Genomic DNA, 27,884 nt, shown 5'->3' on the forward strand with positions numbered 1-27,884 from the left:
TAATTTCTCTGAGCCTCAGTTTCCTCCTCTGTAAAAAGGGAGCTCACTCGCACTTTCATTCATTCACACATTCAAACAATATCCATCAGCACCTGCTCTGAGCCAGGCCCTGCGCTAGGGGTACAGCGTCGAGCCAGGCGCACAGAAACCCCTGTCTCAAGGAGCACATATTCCACTGGGGAGACAGACAAGGAACAATGTAAGTGGTAACTAGGCCAAGGAGTGAGGGGACACTGGGGAAATTTAAGTCCGGTGTTTGGGGAAGGTCTCACTGAGAAGGGGAGGTCTGAGCAAAGGCCTGGAGGATAGGAGGGAGTGCCCTTGCACGGGGAGCAGAGATGCAAAGGCCCTGAGGCAGAAGTGTGCTGAAGGAGTCCCTACCCTTACTACTGAAAGTATGGTCCTTGGGCCAGCTGCATCAGCACCACCCAGGAGCTTGTTGAAAATGCAGGCTCTCAGGCCTCCCCCCAGAGTCTGCCCGGTAACGAGATCCCCAGGTGATTTACAGGAACTAAAAGTGAGAAGTGCTTCCCTGGACAGTCTTTCCATGCCACAGCACACAGTGGGGGGTGGGGAGGGAGGGTGCATGGGTGTCTCCATGGATCTCAGAGTAAGAACATGCATGTGTCTTATCACCTAAGGAGAGGAAAGACAACCTCAAGGACAGTAGTGGGAAAAGAGAGCATTTGCCCCAGTGCTTAAGGAGAATTGTTCTGCATGACCTGCCTCAGGCCTTCCCAGGGTGGAACTTCCTAAAAAGCAGGACATCAGCCCTGGGACTAGAAATGCCAAGAGTGAGAACTGAAGGAGAATGGGGGAGGGAGAAGGAACCTGTGTCTGTGGGGTGGAGGGGGATGCAGAGACAGGTCAAGCTTTTAACCCTTCGTATGTCGCACACAGGAGGAGGGAGGTACAGGGAGAACATGGACAGCCCCCTTGTGGCCGGTACTGGTAGTGAACAGAGCAAGGTGATCAGGCTTGCTGGTACCCAGGGACATGAGTAAATAATTATAGTGTTGCAGGTGGGCTATGGATTTGGAGAGAAGCAACTACACGCACACATGCACACACACACACACACGCGCACACACCGCTATATAAGTGATCGATCTCTTTAGCGTGCAGAAGGCGGCTTCCCAGGGCAGAAGCAGGTTGTGTTTGCTATGCGTGGCCTCTTCCTGCCCGGGTTCCCTACATGGTGGCCAGTTTCCTGGACTCGTTCCATACAGCTATGGTCCTTCCAGAGCCCGGACGACAGCAGAGCTCTTGCTGTGCCACTGACTTACCTGCTTGGACTGCAGCTAGGAAGGACTCACCCTAACAGTGCGGCACTTCCGTTAAAGGGATGTTTAAGAACTTTCCTTCAGAACCAAACTTGGTGGCAGCGAGACCACATCCTCACCAGGGGGAGAAAGCAGAGCCAGTGCCTGGGTTCTCCTGAACAGCATCTATGCCTTTACCTGCCCAGAGGGCCAGAGAGCCCACCCCCCTGCAGTAATAATAGTTAGCAGTTACTTAGAGCTTAGCGTGTATCAGGAGCTGCTCCTACTGTATCTGATATAATCTTTACAACCACTAGGAGACAGACAAGGACCAACAAAAGTAGTAACTAAGCCAAGGAGTGAAGGGACGCTGGAAATTTAAGTCGGGTGTTTGGGGAGGGCCTCACTGAGAAGGGGAGGTCTGAGCGAAGGCCTGGAGGAGAGGAGGGGGCACCCAGGCACAGGGAGCTGAGATGCAAAGGCCCTGAGGCAGGAGTGTGCTGGAGGAGATAAGTCAGAGCTAATGGGAAAAATAATAAGATCCACTTCAGAGAGCTAATTGATGTATTCAACAAATATTTACTGACTGCTTAATACACACTGGACAGAAGGTGGTTGATAAAACACTCCCATGCAGCTCCTGCCCCCACCGTGTGCCGTGGCATGGAAAGGCTGTCCAGGGAAGCACTTCTCACTTTTAGTGCCTGTGAATCACCTAGGGGCCTTGTTACCAGGCAGACTCTGGGGGAGCCCTGAGAGCCTGCATTTTCAACAAGCCCCTGGGTGGTGCTGATGCAGCTGGCCCAAGGACCAAACTTTCAGTAGTAAGGGTAGGGACTCATGTACAACTGCCACCCTAGTGAGGAGCCCCCAGTGGCGCAGTGATTAAGTGCTCGGCATGATATCCCCTTTCTCTCCCACTCAGGGAATATATCAGTTATTCACCGAAGTACAATTTATAAAAAAAAGAACATCTGAAACAACTCAAGTGTCCGTGTACAGAAGTCCATGTACAGTTAACAAGAGAATAATCACAAAATCAGTGAAAACTGGTAAATGTCTATCAGCCAGTTCGCTAAGGTGGGAGGCCCTGATTTATAGAGTTTACCCATTTCTGTAGCGTAAATACTACCACTATGGCCAATTTCAAGCTACCAAAATAATATCAATGGGCACACAAATTTCTGAAATTTTAACAAGCAGATCTTGAGAGCCAGCAGGAGCTGATTCCAACACACCCCACAATGAAGCTGTAAAAAAAATCAGTAATAACAATGAAGACGCTCTCTCTGTACTGAAAGGAAAGAGCTCCAGGACATACTGTTAAAGGGGGGTAGGGAACACCAAGGTAGTCTGTAACCTTGTGTGTAATAAAAGAAGGGAAGATACAAACACACATACATATATAACTGCTTGTATTTGCAAGCTTCATAAAGAACTACTAGAAGGAGACACAAAAAGGTAATAAATGTGGCCATGTTGTCGTTGTTGTCAGGTGGAGTCAAGTTGGTTCCAACTCATAGCAACCCCGCATACAACAGAACAAAACACAGCCTGGTTCTGTGCCATCCTTACAATCATCGTTATGCTTGAGCCCACTGTTGCAGCCACTGTGTCAATCCGTCTAGTTGATTCTTCCTCTTTTTCACTGACCCTCTACTTCACCAAGCATGATGTCCTTCTTCAGGGATCTCTCCTAATTATATGTTCAAAGTATGTGAAGTCTATGGGGAGCAGGAAAACACGATACATAAGAATCAAGAAAGGCAATGATGCTCTTTTGTATATACCTTTTATATTGTTTTGATTTTCAAACTATGTAAATGCAGTGTGGGGTCTATTCAAAAAGTTAAATTAAGGAAAGAAAGCATTATCAAAATGCAAGCAAGTGCCTCTGACATTCTTATTGGGGCCACACATGTGAATTGCTCCATAACTCCTGAAGTGTAAGAAATGTCCCATTTCTCTAAATTTCTAAATCAAATTATACCCCCATTAGTTAATGTAGCCACCATCCGTCAGTTCGTCATATTGTGATGGCTTGCATGTTGCTATGATGCTGGAAGCTGTATTTCAAATACCAGCACGGTCACCCATGGTGGACAGGTTTTAGCAGAGCTTCCAGACTAAGACAGACCAGGAGGAAAGGCCTGGCGATCCATTTCTGAAAATTAGCCAGTGAAAACCTTGTGGGTCACAACAGAACATTGTCCAACTTGCTCGCTTTGGACACGACATCAGGCGGGGATCAATCGCTAGAGGAGGACATCACGTTTGGTCAAGCAGAGGGCCAGTGAGGGTGACGGAGACCCTCAGTGAGATGGATTGGCACAATAACTGCAACGATAAACTCAAACACGCCAGGGATCACGAGGATGATGCAGGACTGGGAGCATTTTGTTCCGATGTACCTATGGTCTCCATGAGTCAGAGTCAACTTGACAACAGCCACCTATCTACTTAATGTAGACAGTAAGTGCAATAGCTAGCCAATTTCCAGAGTCCTCTCCTATCTGTGGGTCTTACAAGTATCCCAGAGTGTGGTCCAAAATAATTAGAAAGCACTCAGTCTTCAGTTTGTGTGGTTACCATCCTCCTAGTTACTGCTGTGCCTGTAGAGCAAGGGGGCTGAGGATACAGACTCTATAATTTAACTGCCTACGTTCAAACCTCGGCTCTGCTTTTCATTGGCCCAGTGACCTCAGCAAGTTACTAAATCTCTCTGTGCCTCAATTTCCTCATCTGTAAAATGGGGGCAATAGCAGGGCCTATCTTATATGCTTATAAGGATTAAATGACAATATGCAGCAAGCTCCAAGAACAGTGCCTGGCACTGAGTAAGCGTTTGGGCATTGCAATGGATTTCTCTCTATACACGGCCTTTCTGGACCTGGGTTTGTACCCAAGATGATTTGCTAGGACACAATCTTGCAAAGGGACTGAGCAGTTTACTATGCAAATAAGGAGTGTAAAACCGTTGCAGGGACTGGACAATTTACTATACAAATAAGGCACACATGGCCTACCAAGGAGATTGGTCAGTTTGTGGTCTTGATGCGAAGACAGGTTTACAAAAGGGCCAATTCCACAGAGGTTGAGAGGGACCCCACCACCATCAGGAAGAAGAACCTGGAGCAGAGTGCATCCTTTGGACCCAGGGTCCCTGTGTTGAGAACCTCATAGACCCAGGAGACAGAGAGAGCTGTAACACTGGAGACAGCACAAGATGGCTTGAGACATCATAGCAACTCAAGTGGCGGGAACCAGAAGTCAGTGCAAGACAGCTGTGGTGGGCTTCCCAACCCACAGGGCAAGAGAGTTGAGCACCTTCAGGCAGGAGGCTTGCTGGCGGAGTGCGGTGCCTCCAGGCACTGGCAGCAGAGCTAAGGAGCTGTAGTACCTGCCCAAACAGAGCAGGAGCCAGGCCCAAGCAGGACCCAGCAGCAGAGACTGAGAACGAGGTCTGCTTGTGGGCATGGCCAAGAAGAAGCAGGGCCTGGCATTGGTAGGCCTGAGCAGGGCCCAGTGGCAGGCCCCTTCCCCTCCATGTAACAGCCCCCTTTACTTCCGCCTCCCAGACAAGCCAGCTGAATGTCCCTCAGTAGAGCCTCAAATGCCCAATGTTGTTCCCACTCATCAAATTCTCCTAAAGTGCCTGGTGGGAATGCAGAGTCTTGGGCCCACCTAAGAATCTGGGGGGCAGGACCCAGGAGTCTGTATTGTCAGCCAGTTTCTCCTCCAGTAACTCTTATGGGAAATTCATATGCATACCGGGGTTTGATAACCTCTGCATCTGAAGCAAGGTCCTAAGGGAAATGGGTGGAAAGATTCCTTTCATTCCTTTCCAACGAGCCTAAAGCAGTGAGAAAAAAGGGAAAAAAAGACACCAATTAATTTTTCAATAACTCACACTGCTCCCTAGGAATAACTTTGCATCAACTCTAATTCTTTTAAGTTAATCATTCCTCGACATTGGTACTTTAACTATTTTTGATATCAAATGAGTATGCCCAACCTTGCCTCTGATGACAGCCCCCCACCACAAATTTGGGAGGCCAGTTCTAGGGCGTGAACCTTTTAACCCTCAGAAGCCTTTCTGTCCACCAAATCTTCCCCAGAATCCTAAGACAGTGTGGTCGCATTTATGCAAATTTGCATGATGTGACTTAGAAATTGGGCAATTTAAAAATATTAATAAGGATCCACCGTATGCTCAAACTTTGAAATAATGTGGATCTTGCTTTACATTTGTCCCTCTGGGAAATTTAGTCGTGAATAATGCATAGCTTCAGGAATGAATCTCTTGCATAAATCTGATAAAAGCCAATCTGCTCTGATGGGGAGCGTGCGTACGGGAAACCCACCATTTAACCCTTTCTTCCCCTTCCCCGAGTGCCCCCCGCATCTCTCATAGGAACATATGGCCTGGGTACCACTTGGATTCTCATTGATTTCTTTAACTAAGATGTCTTGAGCCAGTCACTCTGCTAACACCTGTCCATGTACTCATTCATTCAGTCCACCTCCGCCACGTCGCCCTTGTCAGAGTTTGTCACAGTAGAACTGGGCTCCATAGGGTTTTCAATGGCTGATTTTCAGAAAGAGATCACCAGGACATTCTTCCAAGGCACCTCTGGGTAGACTTGAACCTCCAACCTTCTGGTTAGCAGCCAAGCTCATTAACCATTTGTAGCACCCAGGGACTCCATTCGCCCTGCTGTGTGCCCACACTGTAACATGGATACAACAGGGTGCACAAGATAAGACAAGGCTTCTACCCTTGCAGAGTTTATACTCTGGTCCAGTCCTCCCAACCATCTGAGAAGTCAGAGTACACTATTTTTCCTGTTTTAAGATGCGGAAACCAAGGCTCAGCCCGAGGTCACACAACTAGTAAATGGTAGAAGCCAAATTTGAACCTAGGTTGTCTGATTCTAAAGCTGAACAATCACCTCCTCTGTTGGTTAAGGAGAGGAGTGTTTGGGATCCCAGGTCCTGACGAAATACCATGTCACTACAACTAGCAGTCCATTCACTCCAGGAAATTCATTGTAACTATGATTGTGCTTACGGACTAAGCATTGGGAGAGGAAAGCAACACTACGTTTCCTTGTCCAGGTCTGTGTCACGTGACCATGCCTCACTGTGAGGAAAGTCTGGGAAAATATTGGCTGGGTACCCTATTACAGCTCCTCATAAAAAAATATGTTAGAGTTCTGATAGCAAAAGGAGGAAATGGATATTAGGTAAGCAACCTAGAGCGTCTGCCACAAAGAAGCTTGAGGAGGTGTTCTGAAGAATGGGTAGTATTGTTCCAGTTAGACAAGGGTGTGGATAAAAGAAAAAGGGTCAGCAAAGTTAAAAACTCAGAGGCAGGAGGAGGCTTCTGTTATCTTTGAAGACTCAGAGAAGAATGCTGGGGGCTGAGGCCCGAGAATAGGACAGACGGTAAGGCTGTGGGCAGCTGCTATTAGGAGACCTTTCAGACCCTCCCATTCTCAGCAGTCAGGGTCCCAGACAGGGTGGAGAAAGGGGCTGTGCTGCTCACTGCACAGGAATGGATCCCACATATGGACACGCCAAGCCCATTTGGGTGTGTTGTGTGCTCCCCGATGGATTAGGTCTCTTGTTCATAAGGGCATAGAATGTTCTTCCTCTGAAGAGGCCACCAAGAAAAAAAAAAAACCAAACCCACTGCCGTCGAGTTGATTCCAACTCATAGTGACACTATAGATAGAGAACTGCCCCATAGAGTTTCCAAGGAGCACCTGGTGGATTTGAACTGCCAACCTCTTAGTTAACAGTTATAGCACTTAATCACTACACCACCAGGGTTTCCCTAAAGAGTCTAGGTTCTATGAAATGTTAGTTTTCACTTTGCTTCTACAAAACCAGCTCAAAGACTTTCTTCTTCTTCTCATTCTTTTCTTCTTATTTACTCTACTGTGGATAAAGAAAAATGACAAGCAGCACTGGAACCCCAGTGTGTGTGTTTGAGGAGGGGGCATCTCCATTCCATGCCTGGTATACAGCAGGTCCTGAATAAATGATCATGTAACCTGGGGTTCCCCAGATCTGCTGGCTTAATTACTACTACTGACTCAGATTTCCCTGCTTCTACAAGAACTTTTGGCCTCAAGAGTCTTATTTTTCCATCAGAAGTATTTATAGGATTGCACAGAGGGTACTCACATGGACTCACAAACAAATCTGAGCCCACTAGGCTGCTACCTTGCCAGGCACCAAAGTCCCCACCACTTGAGACCTCCCAACACGTGGGGCTCTGTCAGGGTGGAAGCAGAGTTTTTTGTTTTTGTTTTTTAACACATCATATTACAGGAGCCTCACATCAGAGCCATTTGGGCTTAGCATGTTCCAAAATTTGGTGAAACAGCTTTTTCTGGTTTTACTTACAGCCTTCTCCAACCCCAAGACTGAGGCAGACTCCCACAAGGGTGGAGCCACCAAAAACATCCGAGGGGCCTCTTTGGCTTCAGCCATAAAAACTGTTAAGTTATTTGTGCTAGCCTCTTCTTCAATATGGTATACCCCTTTGGGGATATCTGCCCAGCTCACAGCAATTTCTCCTTCCCTGGGAAGTGCCAAAAGGAGAGGATGCAGCAGGAATGTTTGCACCACTGAGCTCTACTCCCTGGACACAGCTGATTGGGCCACGCATGGATACCTGAGCAAAGCTGGGCCAATCAGGTTCCTTTCTCACAAGAATTTGGTGCTGGAACCAAGAGACACGGGGGCTGTTTCTTAGAGGGCTGGGACATGGAAACATGGTAGCTGTAAAATATGTTCACCACATGAACAGAAACGCTGAGAAAGCAACTGTGGGTAGAGACAAATGGAGAGAGACAGACAGAAACAGAGATAAGAGGTAGAGACAAAGAGCATGTTGATGCCTTTCCACTTCCCAGATCTGGGCTTTCTTAAAACTCAGTGATATTCCTGCCCTTGGCTTTCACAAGACACTAGCATATCTTCTATACTAGTCACAGTTCCTGGTTGCCAGAAACAGATACCATACTAGCCAATTTCAGTAACAAAGGCATTATTTATTGAATGACATTCTATAGTTCACTGAATTTCCACAGAAGCACAGAATCCAGCTTGGAGCTCAAAAAGCCCGGAACAGTTGCCAAATTATATTGCAAGAATATTGCAACAAAGACCCTATAGCTACCACCCACACCTCCAGGGCCAGGCCCATAGCACGACTGCCAGGACCCTCCCCACACATCACTGAGAACTTGGTCCTGCATCCCAACTGCAAGGGAGGCTGGGAAACAACATTGCTGGCTTCTACCCTGAGGAGGCAAGGCTAATAAGAAACGAAATTTTCCAAAGAGACTAAAAAGAAGCCACATAGCATGACGAGTATCTAGTACACGATTGTATTAAGTTCTTCTCTAATCTAGACCCTGTTGGTGGCTGCCACAGGGCCCTATGATGGAACCTATGTTCATCATCCCACCTCCCCTCTGACCACTGGAGCTGACTCTTCCAGACTAGGCTGAGGAAAGCAAAGTGCCTCAAATTTAAGGAGGCACTCACTCTAAGGCTCATGGCAGTGCAAGGTTAGCACCTAAAAATAAGGGTCTCCTGAGAAACCAGATAACTGGGAGCTCCTAAAAATCAAACACCTATGCTCATCTAAAGACTTCACCAAAAGAGTAAAAAGACCATCTACAGATTGGGAAAGGATTTTCAGTTATGACATCTCCGACCAGCGCCTGATCTCTAAAATCTATATGATTCTGTTAAACCTCAAGCACAAAAAGACAAAACAAACCCAATCAAAAAGTGAGCAAAGGATATGAACGTGCACTTCACTAAAGAAGATATTCACGCAGCTAACAGATACATGAGAAAATGCTCTCGATCATTAGCCATTAGAGAAATGCAAATTAAAACTACGATGAGATTCCATCGCACTCCAACAAGGCTGGCATTAATCCAAAAAACACAAAATAATAAATGTTGGAGAGGCTGCAGAGAGATTGGAACTCTTATGCACTGCTGGTGGGAATGTAAAATGGTACAACCACTTTGGAAATCTATCTGGCGTTTTCTTAAAAAGTTAGAAATAGAACTACCATACAACCCAGATATCCCACTCCTCGGGATATACCCTAGAGAAATAAGAGCCTTCACACGAACTGATGTATGCACACCCATGTTTATTGCAGCTCTGTTTACAACAGCAAAAAGCTGGAAGCAACCAAGGTGTCCATCAACGGATGAAAGGTTAAATAAATTGTGGTATATTCACACAATGGAATACTACGCATCAATAAAGAACAGTGACGAATCTGTGAAACATTTCATAACATGGAGGAACCTGGAAGGCATTATGCTGAGCGAAATCAGTCAGAGGCAAAAGGACAAATATTGTATAAGACCACTAGTATAAGACCTTGAGAAATAGTATAAACTGAGAAGAACACATACTTTTGTGGTTACAAGGTGGGGAGGGAGGGAGGGTGGGAGAGGGTTATTTACTGATTAAAAAAAAAAAAAAAATTTTTTTTTTTTTTTTTACTGATTAGTTAGTAGATAAGAACTACTTTTGGTGAAGGGAAGGACAATACTCAATACATGGAAGGTCAGCTCAAATGGACTGGACCAAAAGCAGTTTCCGGGATAAAATGAATGCTTCAAAGGTCAGCGGAGCAAGGGCGGGGGTTTGGGGACCATGGCTTAAGGGGACTTCTAAATCAATTGGCAAAATAATACTACTATGAAAACATTCTGCATCCCACTTTGAAATGTGGCGTCTGGGGTCTTAAATGCTAACAGGCGGCCATCTAAGATGCATCAATTGGTCTCAACCTACCTGGATTAATGGAGAACAAAGAACACCAAGGTCACACGACAACTATGACCCCAAGAGACAGAAAGGGCCACATGAACCAGAGACTTACATCATCCTGAGACCAGAAGAACTAGATGGTGCCCGGCCACAACCGATGACTGCCCTGACAGGGAGCACAACAGAGAACCCCTGAGAGAGCAGGAGAACAGTGGGATGCAGACACCAAATTCTCATAAAAAGACCAGACTTAATGGTCTGACTGAGACTAGAGGAATCCCGGCGGTCATGGTCCCCAAACCTTCTGTTGGCCCAGGACAGGAACCATTCCCGAAGACAACTCATCAGACACGGAAGGGACTGGACAATGGGTTGGAGAGAGATGCTGATGAAGAGTGAGCTACTTGTATCAGGTGGACACTTGAGACTGTGTTGGCATCTCCTGTCTGGAGGGCAGATAGGAGGGTAGAGAGGGTTAAAAACTGGCAAAACTGTCACAAATGGAGAGACTGGAAGGGCTGACTCATTAGGGGGAGAGTAAGTGGGAGTATGGAGTAAGGTGTATATAAGCTTATATGGGACAGACTGACTTGATTTGTAAACGGTCACTTAAAGCTCAATAAAAATTATTAGAAAAAAGTAAGGGTCTCCTTAAATTTTGCACCCTGACATACATGAAAAGCCAACAGTCAACATTATACTCAATAGAGAAACACTGAGAGCTAGCTATCCCCATGAAATCAGAAACAAGACAAGGGTGCCTGCTCTTACCAATTCTATTCAATATTGTACCAGAAGTCCTAGCCAGAGCGGTAAGTCAAAAAAAAAAGAAATAAAAGCTATCCAGAGTGGAAAAGAAGAAGTAAAATTATCTCTATTCACAAATGATATGATCTTATATATAGAAAACCCAAAAAAAGTCCTGTGATGGTTAAGATTGTGTGTCAACTTGGCTGGGCCATGACTCTCAGTGTTTTGGCAGTTGTATAAAAGCTGGATCACTTCCCTGTTGCAATCTGATATGTGATCACCCCCATGATGGAACCTCCTGAGTGGTACCAGCAGAGGCGGGGCCTGTGGCGGATCACCACCCCCTCAGCCTTCATCTCACCACCTTCCACCACCTACTTCCTTCCTGTTCACCTTGCCAAGGTTGTTGGCTTGTTCTGGATCCAGTAGCTGCCTCTTGTCTGACCTCTAGTTCTTGGGACTTGAGCTAGCAGCTTACCTGACCATCTTGGAATTCATCGATCTTCACGGCCTGCAAGCAAGAGTCCTACTATCTGACCTGCCAATCTTGGATTGGTCAGCCCCTGCAGCTATGTGAATCAGGAGAAACCTCGCAGTCTTGCCTGCCAACCTTGGGATTCCTCGACCTTCACAGCCTGTAAGCAGGAGCCCTGCTTTCCGACCAGCTGATCTTGGGTTCACCAGCTTCTGCAGCTCTGTGAATTGGGAAAGGCCTCTATCCTGATCCGCAGGCTTGGGATGTTCCAACCTCTACAATCACATGAGCTGTTTCCTTGATATAAATCTCTCTATATATATATTTATACTCTTTACTGGTTTTGCTTCCCTAGAGAACCCAGCCAAGACAAGTCTATAAGAAAATTTCTAGAGCTAATAGAGAAATTTAGCAAAGCTGCAGGTCAACAAACAAAAATCAGTTGGGTTTCTATACACCAGCGATGAGAAATCTGAAAGGGAAATTAGAGAAACAATTCCATTTATAATAGCATCTAAGAGAATAAAATACCTAGGAATAAATCTAACCAGGAACATCAAGGACTTATACAAGGAAACCTATAAACACTGCAGAAAGAACTTTTAAAAAAAATTAAATAAATGGAAAGATGTTCCATGTTCATGGATTGGAAGACTTAACATTAAGATGTCAATACTACTCAAAGGGATCTACAGAGTCAATGAAACCCCAATCAAAACTGCAACAGCCTTCATTATAGAAATAAAAAGCCAAACTTCAACTTTATATGGAATGGCAAGAGGCTCCGAATAGCTACAGCAATGTTGAAAGAGAAGAACAAAGTAGGAGGATTCACACCTCCTGATTTTAAAACATACTATACAGCTAAATTAATCAAAACAGACTGGTACTGGTATAACAAAGATACATAAGCTAATGGAATACAATTGAGAGTCTAGAAACGAACCCACACATCTGTGGTCAACTAACTTTTTACAAGGGTGCTAAGTCCATTTAATGGGGAAAGAATTGTCTCTTCAATGAATGATGCTGGGAAAATTGGATTTTCACATGCAGAAAAAAGAAGCAGGATCCATGCCTCACACCATACACAAAAACAAATTCAAATGGATTAAGGACCTAAATGTGCAAACTAAAACTACAAAATTCTCAGAAGAAAATGCAGAAGCAATGCTGTCAGGCCTAGCTTTTAACAATGGGTTATCTAATATAATAACAAAAGCACAAACAGCAATAATAACAATAAATGTGACCTCATAAAAATTAAAAATTTTTGTTCATCAACAGACTTTACTGAAAAAGTGAAAAGACAAGCTACAGACTGGGAGAGACCATATATCTGACAAGAACCTAATAACCAAAATACATATAAAAGTTCGACAACAAAAAGACAAATAACCCAATCATAAAATGGCAAAGGACTTGAATAGACATTTCACCAAAGAGGACATTGAAGTAGCCACCAAACACATGAAAAGATGCTCAGAGTCATTAGCCATCAAAGAGATGCAAATCAAAAGCACAATGAGATACTGTTTCACTCCCACTAGGATGACTGAGATAAAAAAGAAAATGACAAATGTTGACAACAATGTTGGGAAATTGGAATCCTTACCCATTGCTGATAGGAATCCAAAATGGTACAGCCATTGTGGAAAATAGTATGGCAACTCCTCAGTCAAAAACTAAAAATAGAACTACCATATGATCCAGCAATTCCACTTCTAGATTTATACTCAAAAGACTTGAAAGCAGAGACTCAGAGACTTATATGCCAATGTTCACTGCAGCACTATTCACAATAGTCAAAAGGTGGAAACAACCTAAATGCCCATCAACAGATGAATGGATAACAAAAGGTGTTACATACGTACAATGGAATACTACTCAACCAGTAGGAGAAATGAAGTCTTGATACATGCCACAATGTGGATGGAGCTGGAAGACATTATGCTGAATGAAATGAGTCAACCACAAAAGGACAAATATCGTATGATCCCACATAAAAAGACAAGAAAAGGAAAATATATAGAGACCAAAATTTATCAGTGGTTACCAGGGGCAAGAGGGAGGAGTAAAGGGGGTGAGGGGGTATTTTAATGGTGATAGAAATATCACATTAAGAATAGGGTTGCGGAGGGGGCCAAGATGGCTGACTTGATAGACGCTACCTCGGATCCCTATAGCAACAAAGACTCAGAAAAACAAGTGAATCGATCACATACACAACAATCTACGAACCCTGAACAACAAACACAGATTTAAAGAGTTGACCTGAGTGACAGAGACGGAGAACGAACAACTACGGGGAAGCAGCGACTGTTTTCAGAGCCTGGAGCCAGTGTCCCAGTCAGGTAACCTTGGCACCGGGCTTAGGACTGGGCGCAGAGGAGCTGAACAAAACATCTTGTGATGGCGCAAACACGGGGCGCAGCCCTACCCCACTGAACTGACCCTGGGAGGGGGCCCAGCCGGTCCGCACGGGCGGCGCAGCGACGGGGCTGCCAGGAGGAGAAGTCGCCGGGAGCCAGTGACTGGTTTTGGAGCCGGGAGTGCAGCGTCCCAGCCGGGGAACCTTGATGCTGGGCTTTGGACTGGCAGCGGAGGAACTGACCGCAGCTTCTGGGGGCCAGACACTCGGGGGCAATCTCTACCCAGCCAGCACACATAGGCGACACGCCCCTCGGGAATCTCAGATAAAATAGTCATCCCAAGCAAGATAAGCAACTTTGGCTATATCCCGGGGTGCTACTCTCTCCTGTTTTTCTGAACCCTCCCCTCCCCTTCCGAGGCGGCTTCATTAACATTGGAATTTCCTGAGCCAGAGGGAGAATGGCTCTGGCTCTGCGGCTTTTCTTCCCCCCCGCCCCTTTTTTTTTTTTGGTCTTTTCCTAACCCATTCTTCCGGCCTGAGAGAAGCAACCACAAAAAACCCAGGGACCAAAAATCCTTCCCTAATTGGACTAAAAACACAGAACCAGCTCCAGCCAAGCATATACGATCCATATCTCGGGCTTTCATCGCTACAGGGAACAAGGTGGCTATTATAATGCAAAGGCATTTCTGATAGGGATCTGACTGCATTTTTTTTTAGCGGATTTACTGGAAAAACAAGTTTCCCAGGTCTGATATCTCTGCTTATTCAACAGAGCCCTCACTGACCCACAACAGGGAACCGAGAGCTGAAGCTCCCCCCAGACCACCTAGCCTCTTGCCTTAGGGGTCTAAGGAGGGTGACACCTACCAATCTGTAGAGGTACTTGCATTGGGGGCCTAAGGTACAGCTGCAGAGCCCTCCCACCAAGGTGCTTTAGGAATAGAGACACACCTACCTCACTGACACTTGGGGGAGGCCTGTCAGCATCCTGCCGCCCCTGGAGTGTGAACCCCAGCTGCTAATAGAATCTGGTGCACACAACTATCACCACTACTTCTCGAGGTGGATAGGTGTTAGGGTGCAGCACACACTTGATGACCCAAAATCAGATTCTACTCAAGGATAGTGAATAGACTCAGGCATATATATCTGGCAACAGCCCAAACCAGCTGGTAATAGGTCATAAGTAAGTCAAAGGCTACAACAAACAAGACAGCACAATCTAGTAGTCCATCCACGTATATTGAAAGAAAACAAAACAAGACTCAGTGAGCAAATATAGAATAAATCACTACAATATCTTAGTGATGGCTCACAGACAGCAGTCGATTTCAAACCACATAAAAAAGCAGACCATGACAGCTTCTACAACCCCCCAAACAAAAGAATCAAAATCTTTCCCAAATGAAGATACAATCCTGGAATTATCAGATACAGAATATAAAAAACTAATTTACAGAATGCTTCAAGACATCAGGGATGACCTCAGAAATGAAATAAGGCAAACTGCAGAAAAAGCCAAGGAACACACTGATAAAACAGTTGAAGAACTTAAAAAGATTATTCAAGAACATAGCGGAAAAATTAATAAGTTGCAAGAATCCATAGAGAGACAGCATTCAGAAATCCAAAAGGTTAACAATAAAATTACAGAATTAGACAACGCAATAGGAAGTCAGAGGAGCAGACTCAAGCAATTAGAATGCAGAGTGGGACATCTGGAGGACCAGGGAATTAACACCAACATAGCTGAAAAAAAATCAGAAAAAACAATTTAAAAAAATGAAGAAACCCTAAGAATCATGTGGGACTCTATCAAGAAGGATAACTTGCGTGTGATTGGAGTCCCAGAACAGGGAGGGAGGACAGAAAGCACAGAGAGAATAGGTGAAGATCTCCTGACAGAAAACTTCCCTGACATCATGAAAGATGAAAGGATATCTATCCAAGATGCCCATCGAACCCCATTTAAGACTGATCCAAAAAGAAAAACACCAAGACATATTATCATCAAACTTGCCAAAAGCAAAGATAAAGAGAAAATTTTAAAAGCAGCCAGGGATAAAAGAAAGGTCTCCTACAAGGGAGAATCAATAAGAATAAGTTCAGACTACTCAGCAGAAACCACGCAGGGCAATGGGATGACATATACAGAGCACTGAAGGAGAAAAACTGCCAGCCAAGGATCATATATCCAGCAAAACTCTCTCTGAAATATGAAGGTGAAATTAAGATATTTACAGATAAACACAAGTTAAGAGAATTTGCAAAAACTAAACCAAAGTTACAAGAAATACTAAAGGAAATTGTTTGGTCAGAAAACCAATAATATCAGATACCAGCACAACACAAGGTCACAGAACAAAACATCCTGACATCAACTCAAATAGGGAAATCGCAAAAACAAATTAAGATTACTTAAAAAAAAAATGCTCAAAACAGGGAATCACTGAAGTCAATATGTAAAAGATCACAATAATCAAAAAGAGGGACTAAATACAGGTGGCACAGAACTGCCATACGGAGAGGGATGCAAGGCGATATAGGACAACACAAGTTAGGTTTTTACTTAGAAAAATAGGGGTAAATATTAAGGTAACCACAAAGAGGTATAACAACTCCATAACTCAAAATAAAAACCAAGAAAAACGTAATGACTCAGCAAACATCAAGTCAAACACTATGAAAATGAGGATCTCACAATTTACAAAGAAAAATATCTCAGCACAAAACAGTAAGTGGAAAAATGAAATTGTCAACAACACACATAAAAAGGTATCAAAATGACAACACTAAACACTTACTTATCTATAATTACGCTGAAGGTAAATGGACTAAATGCACCAATAAAGAGACAGAGAGTCTCACGCTGGATAAAGAAACACGATCCGTCTATATGCTGCCTACCAGAGACACACCTTAGACTTAGAGACACAAACTAAAACTCAAAGGATGGAAAAAAATATATCAAGCAAACAATAAGCAAAAAAGAAGAGGAGTAGCAATATTAATTTTTGACAAAAAAGACTTTAAACTTAAACCCACCACAAAGGATAAAGAAGGACACTACATAATGATAAAAGGGACAATTGACCAGGAGGATATAACCATATTAAATATTTATGCACCCAATGACAGGGCTGCAAGATACATAAGTCAAATTTTAACAGAACTGAAAAGTAAGATAGACACCTCCACAATTATAGTAGGAGACTTCAGTACACCACGACCAAGTGGGATTTATACCAGGTATGCAAGGCTGGTTTAATATTAGAAAAAATTAATATAGTCCACCATATAAATAAAACAAAAGACAAAAACCACATGATCTTATCAATTGATGCAGAAAAGGCATTTGACAAAGTCCAACACCCATTTATGATAAAAACTCTCACCAAAATAGGAATTGAAGGAAAATTCCTCAACATAATAAAGGGCATCTATATTTTTTTCTTTTTATACAAAGCCAACAGCCAACATCACTCTAAATGGAGAGAGCCTGAAAGCATTTCCCTTGAGAACAAGAACCAGACAAGTATGCCCTTTATCACCGCTCTTATTCAACATTGTCCTAGAAGTCCTAGCCAGAGCAATTACGCTAGACAAAGAAATAAAGGGCATCCAGATTGGCAAGGAGGAAGTAAAATTATCTCTATTTGCAGATGACATGATCTTATACACAGAAAACCCTAATGAATCCCCCAGAAAACTCCTGAAACTAATAGAAGAGTTCGGCAGAGTCTCAGGTTATAAGATAAACATACAAAAATCACTTGGATTCCTCTACATCAACAAAAAGAACATCGAAGAGGAAATCACCAATCAATACCATTCACAGTAGCCCCCAAGAAGATAAAATACTTAGGAATAAATCTTACCAAAGATGTAAAAGACCTATACAAAGAAAACTACAAAGCTCTACTACAAGAAATTCAAAAGGACATACTTAAGTGGAAAAACATACCTTGCTCATGGATAGGAAGACTTAACACAGTAAAAATATCTATTCTACCAAAAGCCATCTATACATACAATGCACTTCCGATCCAAATTCCAATGTCATTTTTTAAGGTGATAGAGAAACAAATCACCAACTTCATATGGAAGGGAAAGAAGCCCCGGATAAGCAAAGCATTACTGAAAAAGAAGAAGAAAGTGGGAGGCCTCACTCTACCTGATTTCAGAACCTATTATATTATACAGCCACAGTAGTCAAAACAGCCTGGTACTGGTACAACAACAGGCACATAGACCAATGGAACAGAATTGAGAACCCAGATATAAATCCATCCACATACGAGCAGCTGATATTTGACAAAGGCCCAGTGTCAGTTAATTGGGGAAAAGATAGTCTTTTTAACAAATGGTGCTGGCATAACTGGATATCCATTCGCAAAAAAATGAAACAGGACCCATACCTCACACCATGCACAAAAACTAACTCCAAGTGGATCAAAGACCTAAACATAAAGACTAAAACGATAAAGACCATGGAAGAAAAAATAGGGACAACCTTAGGAGCCCTAATACAAGGCATAAACAGAATACAAAACATTACCAAAAATGACGAAGAGAAATCAGATAACTGGGAGCTCCTAAAAATCAAACACCTATGCTCATCTAAAGACTTCACCAAAAGAGTAAAAAGACCACCTACAGACTGGGAAAGAATTTTCAGCTATGACATCTCCGACCAGCGCCTGATCTCTAAAATCTACATGATTCTGTCAAAACTCAACCACAAAAAGACAAACAACCCAATCAAGAAGTGGGCAAAGGATATGAACGTGCACTTCACTAAAGAAGATATTCACGCAGCTAACAGATACATGAGAAAATGCTCTCGATCATTAGCCATTAGAGAAATGCAAATTAAAACTACGATGAGATTCCATCGCATTTCAACAAGGCTGGCATTAATCCAAAAAACACAAAATAATAAATGTTGGAGAGGCTGCGGAGAGATTGGAACTCTTATACACTTCTGGTGGGAATGTAAAATGGTACAACCACTTTGGAAATCTATCTGGCGTTATCTTAAACAGTTAGAAATAGAACTACCATACAACCCAGAAATCCCACTCCTCGGAATATACCCTAGAGAAATAAGAGCCTTCACACAAACAGATATATGCACACCCATGTTTATTGCAGCTCTGTTTACAATAGCAAAAAGCTGGAAGCAACCAAGGTGTCCATCAACGGATGAATGGTTAAATAAATTGTGGTATATTCACACAATGGAATACTACGCATCGATAAAGAACAGTGAAGAATCTGTGAAACATTTCATAACACGGAGGAACCTGGAAGGCATTATGCTGAGTGAAATTAGTCAGAGGCAAAAGGACAAATATTGTATAAGACCACTATTATAACAGCTTGAGAAATAGTATAAACTGAGAAGAACACATACTTTTGTGGTTACGAAGGGGGGAGGGAGGGAGGGTGGGAAAGGGCTTTTTACTGATTAATTAGTAGATAAGAACTGCTTTAGGTGAAGGGAAGGACAATACTCAATACATGGAAGGTCAGCTCAACTGGACTGGACTGGACCAAAAGCAAAGAAGTTTCCGGGATACACTAAATACTTCAAAGGTCAGCGGAGCAAGGGCGGGGGTTTGGGGACCATGGCTTAAGGGGACTTCTAAGTCAGTTGGCAAAATAATTCTATTATGAAAACATTCTGCATCCCACTTTGAAATGAGGCATCTGGGGTCTTAAATGCTAACAAGCGGCCATCTAAGATGCATCAATTGGTCTCAACCTACCTGGAGCAAAGGAGAATGAAGAACACCAAGGTCACACGATAACTAAGAGCCCAAGAGACAGAAAGGGCCACATGAACTAGAGACTTACATCATCCTGAGACCAGAAGAACTAGATGGTGCCCGGCCACAACCGATGACTGCCCTGACAGGGAGCACAACAGAGAACCCCTGAGGGAGCAGGAGAACAGTGGGATGCAGACACCAAATTCTCATAAAAAGACCAGACTTAATGGTCTGACTGAGACTAGAGGAATCCCAGCGGTCATGGTCCCCAAACCTTCTGTTGGCCCAGGACAGGAACCATCCCTGAAGACAACTCAGCAGACATGAAAGGGACTGGACAGTGGGTAGGGAAGAGATGCTGATAAAGAGTGAGCTAATGATATCAGGTGGACACTTGAGACTGTGTTGGCATCTCCTGTCTGGAGTGGGGATGGGAGGATAGAGAGAGTTGGAAGCTGGCAAAATTGTCCCGAATGGAGAGACTGGAAGGGCTGACTCATTGGGGGAGAGCAAGTGGGAGGACGGAGCAAGGTGTATATAAACTTGTATGTGACAGTCTAACTTGATTTGTAAACGTTCACCTGAAGCTCAATAAAAGTTAATAAAAAAATAGGGTTGCACAGCTGATTATTGTAATTGCTGTCAACAAATTTTAAAAATGGTATGGGAGGGGCATCATCTGACCTCTAACTTCATAAGGGGAAGGAGAATCAAGATCAACAGCCCAAGGCTGATTCCAACAAGGCAGAGGTCAGACATGCCTCCTCTCTCCACCATCTTTACCAATTCTGACACCAACCATTCCTCCCATAGCAATCTCTACTTCTCTACTGAGTTTGATAACTCATTGCAATGGCCACACAGAACTCACAGATCATACTCACGGTTATGCGGTTTGTTAGGGAAGTAACAGGTTATAATTCAGGATCAGGAATGCTGAGAATACAGTTCTTCCATCAGGATAGCCTCTTCTCGGCCATGCCTGCAGGCACACCTCTCTCTGTCCCCTCCACCTCTGTCCTGCTTGGGCAAGTGTAACAAAGCTCTTTTAGCTCTATCAATAAGCATCCCAAGGCATCCCACTCCACCAGTAAGCCTCAGCCAAAGATGCTCAGCTCTAGCTCCATGGGTCAGGAAAACTTAGCTCCACCAAGTGCCCAGAGGCACCCTACCCCTCCAGCAAGCCTTCTGCCCACTGCGCCATCTTCTGTCAATCTCTCCTGTCACTGCTTCTGGCCGTCTTCAGTGTTACAGCTCTCTCTCTTTTTTTTTCTCTCTCTCTCGCCTGGTTCCAAGAACTTCTCAGCACAGGGATCCTGTGTCCAAAGAACATGCTCTGCTCCTGGCTCTTCTTCCCTGATGGTGGTCAAACCCTCTCCTTCCCAGCTCTGGGATTGCTCCTTTTAAGCCTAGCAGGATGACAAACCTGACTAATCCCTTCATTAGGGTTCCACAGGCCTTATTTGCACGGTCCTACCCCAACACGGGTGGCTATAAACTTTATTTGCATTACTGGCAAGCTATCCAATCCCCTCGGTGGGCCACAATTACCTTATTCGTATAGTCCCACCCAATCACTTGGGTGGCAGTTACAAGATCACGGCAAGAAAGGCCATACAGAAGCAATCCATCGCACCACACTTGTACACCTGTGAAAAGTTGAGTTGGCACAAGTTTTGTGACAGATGTATTTATAAAAATGCCAAAAAAGTAAAAGGGTAGACACTGAGACTGCTTATGTACAACCAAACACCTCACGGAATTTGATTTCTTGGTTTGAAGGTTTAGGGTCATGGTTTCATGGGACATCCCAGTTAAGTGGCCTAATAACATGTTTAGTGCTTCTGTTCTACCTCCTAGCTCATTGCACAGTGCCTGGAGTCTTAAAAGCTTGGAAGCAGCCATCCAAGGCACAACTATTGATCTCTATTCTCCTGGAACAACAGAGGACGAAGGAGAGTCAGGAATAGAAGGAGGATATGGGATGTGTGGCTAACTGCCTCCATGAACTGCCTCCTTTGCTATGAGACCAGAAGAACTGGATGGTGCCAGGCTACACTACTGAATGTTTTGATCAAAGATGCTATAGAATTCTAATCAAATGGGGGAAAATGAAAAACAGAATTTCAAATTCTCATGGACTCCAGGCTTCCTGGAGTCATGAAGGTTGGATAAGCCCCTGAAACTATTGCCCTGAGATAATCTTTAAACCTTAAACCAAAAATACCCACTGAAATCATCTTGAAACCAAGCAACAGTTTAGCTTAACTAGTACAAAAGGTCTGCCTTGAGCATTATGGTTTTAGGAACTATCCATATGGGATCAAACTGACAACAGCAACTTGTAAGATGAGACAGGAACCTTAGGGGACAGTGAATTTATGTTAATGGGGGAGGAACAATTTGCAAAAGGAGGGTGAAAACGGTTGCACAACTACAAGAATGTAATCAACGTCATTAAATGGTACATGCAGAAACTGTTGAATCAGTATATGTCTTTGCCGTGTATATTCTTAACAACAACAATAAAATTTAAAAATTTTTGCACCCTGAGTGCCAGGCTCGTCTCACCCTCATCTAGGCTTTGATTCCTACTGCTTCTGAAGGGGTTTGCTCTCCAGGTGTTTCCAAGTCCTCATGCAAACATGCACAGGCAGCCCACTTCCACCAGTTTTCCTGGCATATCTCAATATGCCTCAATCCAGTTAGAATTCATTGCAACCCCTGATATATCTGTTTGATTAACTGATTAATAACAGTTTAACAGAGAACACTTGTGGCACACTGATCATGTGCCAAACACTTAGGCATTTAATCAGCAGCACAGCTCTATGAGGTAGCCTCTATGATTATCCCCACTTTACAAGTTCTGAGGCACACAGAGGGTAAGTGACTTGCCCAAGGTCACACACCTAGTAAGCAACAGAACCGAGATTTAGGCCCAAATCTCTGCACTGCCTCTGTCAAGCCCCTCAAGGAAAGCAGCTGCTTGGCTGTGGGGGCCAAGCCAGGAGAGACACGGAATGGTGGAAAAGACCATTATTAATACACTCAAGGTATGCCCAAAGGGTTATGGAGGCCACTGAATCCTTGGCCAATAAATTCACTAATTACTGTCATAATGAGGAGTATTAGTGGTAGTGCTAGAGCTACTATTACGAAGATTATAACTGTAGAGCCATTACTCTGCACTGGCCTTAGGTGGATGATCTCATGAAACCCTCAGTGCAAGCAGAAGAGGTAGATGTTATTATTATCCCTATTTTACAGATGAGGAAACTGAGGCACAAAAAGGTTAAGTGGTTGCCCACGATCACGTAGCTCCAAAGTGACAGAATGCTTCACACTACAATAAGGAGTGGAGTTTTAGGAGACTGAGTGGGTGTGTAGAGGGCCAAGAAGAACCCAGGCACGCCCACCAAGCATATCCAGCCCACCAACAACAGGCTCTTAAAATGAATTGGAATCTGCCTCTTTCTGACTAGTCATTTGGGCTCAGTGCCTGTTCCCTCTAAGTGGCCTGGTAGGGAGGAAAGATTGTTTTCCTCAGAATCCCTACCCACCCCCCAAAAAGGGAAGCCCACAGACCCCAAGCAACCTTGGTGACGGGAAGCAGATTTTCCCCATCTTCTGCTTCTAACCAAGGAACATTTAATTAAGACTCATAAAACCCACCTAACATATGATAATAATTACATCAGCACACTGGGGCTGGGAAGTATTAAAGCCTAGTATCAAGATGGCCACAGACAAGCAGGAAGAGGCCTGGAAAGAGATGGGAGATAGGGGAAAAAGTTCTCTCTCATAAACCCAAGGCAAAGCCAACTAGACACTGGCAGGCTGGATTCGGCTACCTAGTGCCATCGAGTCGATTCCGACTCTCAGCGACCCTATAGGGCAGAGTAGAACTGCCCCATAGAGTTTCCGAGAAGCGCCTGGAGGATTCGAACTGCTGACCCTTTGGTTAGCAGCTGTAGCACTTAACCACTAAGCCACCAGGATTAGACTAAGGGATACCAAACAAAAACCAAACCCGTTCACTCAAGTTTGAGAACCCCTGATAGAGAAGGCACAGCACCATGCCTGTTATATGATATAACCAAATAAAGAACCAAACCCGTTGCCCACAGGCAGTTCCAACTCATAGAGACCCTATAGGACAGAGCAGAACCACCCCATAGGGTTTCCAAGGCGCGTCTGGTAGATTCGAACTGCCGACCCTTTGGTTAGCAGCCATAGCTCTTAAACCACTACGCCACCAGGGTTTCCAGACGAGGGGATAATGGGGGGAAAAAGAGAGAGCTGGGTTCTGGGGTGTGTTGTGGCATTGGACAAGCTCATATATTTACAAGATGCTATCCTGTTCAAAGCAGTTGTTTAAACAAGAAATAGCAATTAATATGGCATTAATGGGGTTCCTCCAACAACAGGGTGGTTATAACGGCGAGCGTGAATCTTAGCCACTTTCTTCAGCATGTTTATATATTTAGCAGTTAACACAAGACTAAATTACAGGAGAGGCTCATAAAATATTTGGGACTTGTACTGAATGGAAGCAGTGTTGATGAAAACATTGGTGGTGGTGATGGGGTTGGTGGTGATGAAGGCATAAATGGTGGCAGTGGTGGCAATGGTGATGATGATAATGATTACAGATAGTAGACAGTCATGATTATGTGGACTGTGATGAATGAAAAAGGTAATACAACGGTGGTGCAAATGATGATGGTTAATAGGCTCACAGAATAGTAATGGAGATGATGGTGTAACTGCAACAGTGTTGGCTGGGGTGGTGGCCAAGATGGTGATAGATACCAGTGATGGTGGTGGTGATAACGGTAGCTTAGTTATCTAGTGCTGCTACAACAGAAATACCACAAGTGGGTGGCTTTAACAAATAAATTTACTCTCGCAAAATTCAGGAGGCTAGAAGTCAGAATTCAGGGCACCAGCTCCAGGGGAAAGCTTTCTTCTCTCTCCGTCCAGTCTGGGGTAAGGTTCTTGTCATCAATCTTCTCCTGGTCTAGGAGCTTCTCAGCACAGGGATCCCGGGCACAAAAGACACATTCCCCTCCTGGTTCTTCTTGCTTGCTTGTAGTGAGGTCCCTTTCCTCTCTGCTGTATTCTTTTAGATCTCAAAAGAGACTGACTCAACATACAACCTAATCCTAACTCTTGCCTCATGAATATAGCTGCCTCTAACCTTGTTCATTAACATCATAGAGATTAGGATTTACAACAACATATAGCATAATCACATCAGATCACTGTAAAAACGGCATGGGAGTGGCATCCGACCTCTTCCAACTCCACAAGTGGCAAGGAGAACCAAGATCAACAGTGCAAGGCTGATTCCTATAAGACAGGGGACAGACATGCCTCCTCTCTCCACCATCTTTACCAACTCTGACACTAACCATCCCTCCCATGGCACTCTCTACTTCTCTGCTGGGTTCAATAATTCATTGCAATGGCCACACAGAACTCACAGACCATACTCACGATTATGGGGTTTGTTAGGGAAGTAACAGTTACATTCAGGATCAGGAACACGCAAGGATACCATTCTTCCATCAAGACAACCTCTTCCCAGCCATGTTCACGGGCACACCTTTCCCATGTCCTGGGCCTCTGTCCAAAGGCACTCAGCCTTCTCCTTCCACAAGCCAGGAAGCCCACAACACCGTCTACTGCTACTGGCTCTCTCCTCCCACGCTTCTCACCATCTTCAGGGTTACAACTCATTCTCTCTCTTGGTCTCCTGATGCCAGGAGCCTCCCAGCGAAAGGATCCCGGGTGCAAAGACATATCGGCTCCTGGCTGTTCTTCCCTGGCGGTGGTGGGATTCTCTTTCCTGCCTCTGGAGTCACTCATTTCAAGCCCAGCAGGATGGCAAAACTGACCAATCCCTTTGGTGGGCCACAATTACCCTATCACACAGTCCCAGCCAATCACCTACGTGGGAGTTACAAGACCATGATGAGAAAGGCCACACAAAATGGACAACCACACAATACTGGGAATCATGGCCTAGTCAAGTTCACAAACATCCTGGGGTGACACAATTCAATCCATCCATTGTAGCAGTGGTGGTCTTAACATCATAATGATGGTAGGGATGGTGGTATTGATAGTTTGGTGATGGTGGTGGCCATGATGGGAATAATGATGGCAGAAATTGTGGCAATGGTTTAATGATGGAGATGGTATAGTGATGGTGGTAGTGTCAATGGTTTAAGGTCATTATCATGGTCATATGGTAACAAAAACAGTGGGCTGGTGATGATAATAGTGGAGTGTGGTGAACAGAGATGGTTGTAAGAGGACAGTGGTGGTAATGGGTGTGGTGATAATGATAAAAGGAATATAGATTCAGGAGGATAGGGAAGGGAGAAGAGATAGAAAGAATGCTGGAACACTGATGTCATCAGCTTTGTTGACGGGAGATTAGTTCCATTTCACGCACCAGAAGTCAGAAAGCTCATCGTCCGTCAGGCCAGGAACTCCTTCCCCCACCACCACTTTAGCTAAGCCGGTGGAATGCATAATCTTGACATCTGTTCTGTGGAATACCCTTCCTTGGGGGAAGATTGGCCCAGACCAGGTTTCACAAATGTACAGATGTTCTTCCTCCACACCATTATCTAATTCACCAAGGAGGTTTCCATGGGAGTAAAGACAGCAGCATGATGTGGCAGTTAAGAAGCTGGGCTCTGGAGTCAGCTTGGATTTGAATCCTCCATCTAGCTGTGTGACCTTGGATAAGATACTTAATTTCTCTGAGCCTCTGTACCTTCATATATAAAATGAAGCTAATAACAGCACCTACCTCCTAGGATGGTTGTGAGGATGATGAGAGAAAAAGTTGTAAAACACACTGCCTGGTATCAGCACCCCTTATCAGTGCCCCATGAAGATTCAACAATGTTATCACAATTATTATCCACCACTGCTGTTAAACAATTAGAGGGGGACTTCAACCAAGGGTCCAGTCCCCAGGATTCTGGAAACTGTAGGGTCAGCATCAAGAGGGTCCCTCTCCCATCTAAGATACAACTACTGATCTCTACTTGTCTGGAGCAAAAGAAGAAGAAGAAACCAAAGACTCAAAGAAGAAACTAGTCTACAGAACAGTCTGCACAAACCATGGCCTCATCTACCCTGAGACCAGAAGAACTAGATGGTGCCCAGTTACCACTAACGCCCCATTCTAATCAGGGCCCCAATAGATGAATCCTGATAGAATGGGAGAAAAACGTGCAACAGAACCTCAAATTCCTGTAAAAAATTTTTTTAAAAAAGACCTAATGGACTGGCTAAGACTACAGGACTCCCCAAGACTATCGCCTTGAGATACTCTTCAAACCGTGAACTGAAACTAACCCGAGGTCACCTTGTAGCTAAATAACAAACCAGCTAAAAAAATACTGTGCTCCTTAAAAAATCACCTATATGAAACCAAACAGTAAGGGGGCAGGGAAACTAGATTAATGGAAACGAAATAAGCAGAATGAAAATTAAAATGTTCACACATCGTGAAGAATGTCACCAATGTCACTGAACAACTTGTGCAGAAATTGTTGAATGGGAAACCAAACTGCTGTGTAATCCTTCACTGAAAACACAATAAAATACTATTAAAAGAACAGAAGCCCCCTCTCTCAGACTCCACATGCTCTCTGTGGGAGCACGCCCAACAGCACATAGGGTTGCCATGAGTCACAGTCGACGCAAAGGTAACTAGTTGGTTGGTTATACAACAAAATAGTAAAAGTTTACTTGTTGCTCATGAAAAGTCCAAAGGGAGATTTCTGGTGGCCAAGTGGCCTTCCATGTGGTTTCGCAAAGAGTCAGCTCCTCCTATCTTGTGGCTCTGCCATCTTCTAGGTAAGGGCCAGCAGCAAACTTTGTCTATAAAGGATCAGAGAGTAAACAGTTTTAGCTTTGCAGGGCATATAGTCTCTGTCACGACTACTTTACGCCACCATTGCAGCACAAAGCCAGCAACAGACAATACATAAACAGATGGTGTGGCTGTGTTTCAATAAAACTTTATTTACAAAAACAGGCAGCAGGCAGGATGTAGCCCATGGGCCATAGTTGGCTGACCCCTGTTCTATGGTATCAGAGCCTTCTGCTGGATCCTCACACCCAGCCAGCAGACGGAAGAGGAGGACCTCACGTGACAGGCTTTAACAGACCAGGTTTGGAAGCGATGGTACCTCCTATGCCCATATTCCACTGGCCAGAACTCAGTCACAAAGGAGGCTGGAAAACATAGGCTCTGTGCCCAGAAAGGAAGGGAGAGGGACCCTGATGCATGAACAGCAGTCTCGGACACACACACCTTTACCTGCATTCTCTTACTTAAACCTCCCAATTTTCAGCTGAGCATACTGAGGCTCAAACAGGGCTAGAAACTGGC

General features: G+C 44.3%; 1 long non-coding RNA gene across 9 annotated transcripts in view; it reads right to left on the reverse strand.

Moving 5' to 3' along the window:
• Positions 1–1,142: 1,142 nt before the first annotated feature.
• Positions 1,143–27,884, reverse strand: part of LOC126087305 (uncharacterized) — a 53,961-nt gene continuing 27,219 nt past the window's right edge. Inside the window, exons 3-6 of one of the 9 annotated variants that reach the window (XR_007519722.1) lie at positions 27,239–27,370; positions 20,344–20,479; positions 5,696–8,099; positions 1,143–5,115 (exon numbers count right to left, since the gene is read on the reverse strand). This is a non-coding gene — a long non-coding RNA (uncharacterized LOC126087305). Of the gene's footprint in view, positions 5,116–5,695; positions 8,100–20,343; positions 27,371–27,884 lie in introns of all 9 variants that reach the window. The other 8 variants (XR_007519720.1, XR_007519721.1, XR_007519715.1 and 5 more) reach the window with 8 other exon arrangements.

The sequence above is a fragment of the Elephas maximus genome, chromosome 12, assembly GCF_024166365.1.
Source record: "Elephas maximus indicus isolate mEleMax1 chromosome 12, mEleMax1 primary haplotype, whole genome shotgun sequence".
In the NCBI taxonomy this organism is placed as follows: Eukaryota; Metazoa; Chordata; class Mammalia; order Proboscidea; family Elephantidae; genus Elephas; species Elephas maximus.